This window comes from Pezoporus wallicus, unplaced genomic scaffold (genome assembly GCF_028554395.1).
Source record: "Pezoporus wallicus isolate ANWC-B61680 ecotype Strahan unplaced genomic scaffold, APGP_CSIRO_Pwel_v1 contig_13954, whole genome shotgun sequence".
NCBI lineage: Eukaryota > Metazoa > Chordata > Aves > Psittaciformes > Psittacidae > Pezoporus > Pezoporus wallicus.
Window position 1 is genome coordinate 1,151,645 of NW_026638000.1, and position 5,856 is coordinate 1,157,500.

The 5,856-nt window shown below is 44.9% G+C and overlaps 1 long non-coding RNA gene across 1 annotated transcript in view; it reads right to left on the reverse strand.

Annotated features, from left to right (window-relative positions):
• Window positions 1–1,826: 1,826 nt before the first annotated feature.
• LOC130598827 (uncharacterized) overlaps window positions 1,827–5,856 on the reverse strand; it is a 9,145-nt gene continuing 5,115 nt past the window's right edge. The window contains exons 3-5 of the long non-coding RNA XR_008972093.1: window positions 5,421–5,500; window positions 3,923–4,027; window positions 1,827–1,897 (exon numbers count right to left, since the gene is read on the reverse strand). This is a non-coding gene — a long non-coding RNA (uncharacterized LOC130598827). The remainder of the gene's footprint in view (window positions 1,898–3,922; window positions 4,028–5,420; window positions 5,501–5,856) is intronic.

The window sequence follows — 5,856 nt, forward strand, 5'->3', positions numbered from 1 at the left end:
CAGCAGACTGCAGCAGCATTCCTCAGACAAGGAATTTGTGCTCTGGAATTATGTGGTGGCACCAGGAACACGCTGTGGAATCACAGGCAGGATGGACCTGAGCAAGCGCCGTCGTTCCAGGAGCAGGTTGGTTGAGAGCCCCATGTGAACGCTCAGTGACCTGCAGGAATTTGGGCTGATATTTGCAAAGGGAAGCCCTGTGTAAACCAAGGTGTGAACTGCACCAACACTGGGACCTTGCACCAGGAAAGTACCAGCCTGAGGTGTTCCTTGGTATAAGTAAATGATGAGGCTGGCCCAAAGCATACTGGGGGCTGAAGCCTGTGATGTCCAGCTCTCGCCCATGCTGCCGAGGACAGGGCTCCCTTCAAAACACAGGGAATGCCCTAAATCTGGTCTGTGTTTCCTAAATATTTCACAAACAATTACATGTATTAATTCTGTATCTTTATCTATGTATATTCTTCCCTGTGAGGGTGCTGAGGCGCTGGCACAGGGTGCCCAGAGAAGCTGTGGCTGCCCCATCCCTGGCAGTGTTCAAGGCCAGGTTGGACACAGGGGCTTGGAGCAAGCTGCTCTAGTGGAAGGGGTCCCTGCCCGTGGCTGGAGGAGCTTTAAGGTCCCTTCCAACACAAACCAGTCTGGGATTCTATGATTCTACAATACATACACTATGACTGTGACTAATGCTCACGGAACATGCTCTGTAACGCTGTATTTATCCAATGGGCACACAGAACTGCACATAAATGAGTTGGAACAATCCTTTCTGAGCTCTTCCAAAGCTGTCCTCCCAGTGCCAGTAGCTGAACATCTCACATATGGGAATGAAAGTCTGCCAGCCTGGCAGCTAAACCGGTTTCACTGCAATGCAAAGGTCATGAGCTCAAACTCTCTTAAGCTGATATTGCTACTAAATTTTCTCTTAACTGTTCTTTACATCAGAACAATTGTAACTGAACTTATTCTCATTATGTGCCTGAAGCAAAAACCCAAGCTGCCAAGCAGCTGCAGCGGCTTTATATCTATATATCTGAGAACAACAATAACCAAAAGAAATGAACAGAAAACCCCCACAACATTAGCTGCAGCAAGCTTATTAACAAGTTCATTAGCAAATTCATTTCACTGATTAAACTCAATAATCTGCATTGAATAGAAACTGAGAGATAATAGTAACAACTAATGGTTACAAGCACATCACTCTACACAAGGCAGGTCATACACCATAAACTGATGCAGGGGCCAGGCTCATGAAGATGCTGCAGCATCCCCCTTGCTGGACACCATCATCTCCTTGAGATGATCCACTCCACTTCTCCCATCATCAGTGCAAATTACATACTGGGACAGTGGATTCAGCATTTCCATCTCAGCATTAGGTACTTGCAGGCATAAATTCATGCACCTACACAGTCCTGCACAAAGCTCACAGGAGTCCTGCAAGGCTCTGGAGTACGTGCCTGCTGACATATGTACTCCTTCTGTCCATGTTTCACATGGGTGCATGCGAACAAATGGGACTGGGGTGCTTAGTTTCTTGCACACTGAATTATATTCTCACCTTTATCTTAAATGATGAGGAGAGCATCTGATAGCATTGTCTGAAAAAATTAAAAACCACCAGGTTTTTAAAGGGCTGCTGCCTCCTGTGCATCAGTGATTCAAATGGCTTTATATACGTAACAGCTCTTTATTTCCTGGCATTTTCCCATCTATTTTCTATTTTCTGCAGGCCACTCATATCAAGGAAATAGACATGGCCTAAACTGTATGTAATTGGGGTGATCCTGGTAAAAATACTAGTAACCACTGGCCTTGCTTACCTCCTCTTCCATGCCCTCTACATATTAGAGTCACTCCTCAGCACAAGGATTTATCGGGGCTCCTGGAGAACCTTGAAAGAGTAAATATGGTAAGTCAGGAACCCAGCTTTGCTCTTATATGTCAGGTATCTCCAAAGCCCATCACCAGCACAAAATGCTCCATCTCCCACTCCTGCATATTCCTCCTGCCCAGATCCTGTTCACAGGGCAGAGCAGCTTCTGTAGCAATTGCTTTTTGCAAACAGCACAGCTAAAGGCTTCATCCCACTTACAGTGCTCATGGCAGATGAGGAATTTAAATCACCATCTATGGAGAACATCAGGTAAGAGCCCTTCCAGGTACTCTCAGTCCACCAGGAAAAGTGATGCATCAGGATTTGCCTGGGCTTTTGTAGCCTATAGCCTGTTTGTGAAGGCTATTTCAGCTGCCTTTGGTTTCTTACTGGCTATTTCTGATTAGATGGCTGTTGTTAAGTAACTTATTGTGAAAGCCAAGGACTAATAAATGTCCTCGTTTCAAGCACATTTCAGTGATTTAAGCCATGTTAAAAATGAAAGCACTTCAGGTCACCAACCTGAGCATTTAGTCATGTCCACATAAAGTGCTTTAATAGTCTGCTAATGTACTGCTGCAAGTGCCTCTACAGCCTTATATATAATAAAATGAAATTAATTCCCAGTGCATTAAGATAAATTGGGGGGTTCAAGCTTACCTTAAAAAATATCATGCATTTATAACAGCTGCTACTCCACAGACAGACCAGACCTTATTGTCAGAGCTTCCCAATCAAAACACTTCTCTGAGGTTTTAGCTGGCTCTCAACACACCCCTGAGCTGAGCAGCTGGACCACGCTGGTACCATTCTTTGTGTTTAACAGAGGGGAGGAACTGAGGCAACGGTCAGTGAGATTGCTTGGCCAGGGCTGCAGCCAGGACCAGCATCAGACAGCAGCTCGGAGTGGAAACTCCTGGCTTGGGTATTTCCCAGGAGCCAAAGCCCCTCAGGCACAGGACCCCCAGCCAGGCACAGGCAGTGCTCCCCCATGCAGGGCCCAGAGGTTAAGAATCACAGAATCCCAGACTGTTTGGGTTGGAGGGACCTTGAAGCTCCTCCAGCTCCAACCCCTGCCATGGGCAGGGACCCCTTCCACTAGAGCAGCTTGCTCCAAGCCCCTGTGTCCAACCTGGCCTTGAACACTGCCAGGGATGGGGCAGCCACAGCTTCTCTGGGCACCCTGTGCCAGCGCCTCAGCACCCTCACAGGGAAGAGCTTCTGCCTAAGAGCTCATCTCAGTCTCCCCTCTCAGGTTCAAGCCGTTCCCCTTGGCCTGTCCCTGCTTGCTCCCAGCAGCTCTTCAGCTGGACAGACACTCGCCTGTATCTACAAGCCTTTACTCAAATATGACATAAAGTACTGAATGCTGATATTAAATCAGATGTGAGCGCCAGCATTGCCTGCAAGTAATTTCTGTAGTGCTGTCAAGTCTTCCAGAGGACGCCTTGCAGTGAACTTATTATTGCTGTTACTACGAGTGTGCTCTGCTTCATTTGGGGAATGTCTTCGAATATAGCTGAGGTTGAGTTCCTTTTGCAATTTCAGCCCTAACAGTCTTTACCAGTGAACCGTGAGCTCTGTAAATAAGATGGGGAGAAAAAAAGCCCATTTCTCACAATGATATTGTCTGGGTTTTTCCTTGCTGAAATTCTAACAGTAATAAGCATATTTGTATTATACCAGCAGCCACACGCCACAGCTATCTGCTCAGTACAGTTCTAATATTTACAGTGCACACAATACTGGCTGTTGTTAAGCTCATGAATAAAGCCAATGGCCCAAAAACCTGGGAAATGTATGAACAGGAATAAAAAGAGGCTGGAAATAGCGTGTGCTGTGTTATCACAGGCAGCTGAATCGAAATACAGGCAGTAACCCAGTTTCTACCGGAATGAATGTCACTGTGCCCCTGACTCCCACCAAACTTTTCCCCAATGGGCTCAGTTTTCTATCCATATCATTTGTAAGTTTCTCCTAAGGTTTCCTCCTCTTTGAGGCTGTGATGGAGGCGACAACGGCACAGCTGCTCCTGAGGCTTACCTTGCACAGAGAGGGCTCCAGCACTGGCTGCTCTTTGCCTGATGACTTGCCTGGAGGTGAAGCTGGTTTAGAGTCACACCTCGCAAGGAATGGATGGACCTTGTGCTGTAGGTGTCCCAGAGGAGCTGGTTGTGTTTCACATCAGTGCTCTAGCAAGAAACTGACCTTTAGAAAACAATTACAAGGCCTCTCCTTGTGTTTTCTCATTGGCTTGCTCTTCCTCACCCTCCTCCCGATCCAAGTTGGGATGAGAGTTGGGGCTGGGGAGGTGACACGTTTGCTATGTGTTAGCCAGTTCCTTCTCCTTTGACCTGGGTACAACAGTCTACACATCGTTTTACCAAGACAGAAGGTTTATTTTTGCAAAGCAATAAAACATGAAGGTTTCCAAAGAGCACAAAGAATACTTTGTTTGCTGTTACAAGACCCAGAGCCTGTTTTGCAGAGGGGGGAAGCAGTACGGATCCAAGGGAGCAGAAATAACGTGCAGAGAGGAGATGAGGCTTCAGTCTCACAGACAGGGAGACAGCTCAAGCAGGTGAGCCCAGGCAGTGACAAAGTGTTTTCTTTCTTTGTTTCTCATCACAGGATTACTTCTTCCCCCATGCATATGAGTTTGTTAGAGGATGAAATATTTTATTGAATTAAATCAAGAGCAATTGTATTTTTAATTTGGAAGTTTTGTTTTCCACTCTCTCTAACAAATGTCTGCTCTACAAAGTCCCAATGATTCCTTAGGTAATACTAGTGTACATAACAATGTTCCATAACAGTTCCCAATGCCTTTATGAGGAGATGCTTTTATATTGACAGATATTTCAGTTCACTAAGCAGAATGTTACAGTCTCTAGAGCTTAGCGAGAAGTAGCCATAAAGCTATAGAAGAAATATATTAAGTTTCTTGCAAGTAAATGACAAAACTGTAGAAAATGAACACTGCTGGTGTTAAATTGTCTAACTTCTCATTTTCCTTTCTGCTCATGTTCATCCATCAGAAGGCACAGAACATTTGTGGAAGTGCTGCAGTGTCATTTTGACCTGAGAAGGGACATCTTAAAACCTATAACATCTTAAAACCTTACAGCCTTTTACACCTGAGAAATAGAAAACTACTTAAACATGATTTATTGTCTGTTTTTAGAGAATAGATTCTATGATCTACAAATAGGTGTTATTTTTGTCTCTGATTTCTGTCAATAGCTAATTCACTACTTTAGAGATCCACTGAAATCCCAAGGAGACAGATATGAACAATTCCCTAATTTCTGGGGGAAGCTGGGAAGAAAAAGAAAGAGAAGAAAATGAGAACATCATCTCCTGTTATACTGTTGTAAGAATACACTGCAGGTGATAAATGATGAGGAAAACTGGTGTTAAAGTACCCCTTGCTGTGCCCCATGCCCTCAGGAAACCTTCCCCGGCCAAGCCTTTCAAAGCAAATTGACTCAAGAATTGGGTTCTTCTTCATGTAAGGTAGAAGACAACAGCACCTCTTTACCTTCCAGAAATGGATTAAATGGAGATCTTCTCAGCTGCCTATGGCTTCCTTAGGATGGCAATTATTGACACTTGCAGAGCCTGAAACAGTGAGGAATTGGAGGAGACAAGGGTTAAAGCTCAAGCACAAGCTCCCTGCTCAGCCTTGCTGGGTGATGCCAAAAACAAGCATCTGAAAATGGGTGAAAGAGGAAAGGTTATTGCTGCTTGAAGACTGGGAGATTGGAATGGTCAGGACAAGAGGGGTTCTGCAAGGATTTCTGAAAGGAAACAAAAAATGAGCTGGTGATTTCCTAAACACTAAGATAAAATGAAAGAACACCCTGCTTTAGTATAGAGCTATCAGAGCCCTCAAACAAACATCTATCTGGTCCTAAAGCAAACCCATACACTTAGTGATAAAGGGTTCTTCTCCTTTCCAGCTGCCTAAGACTGGC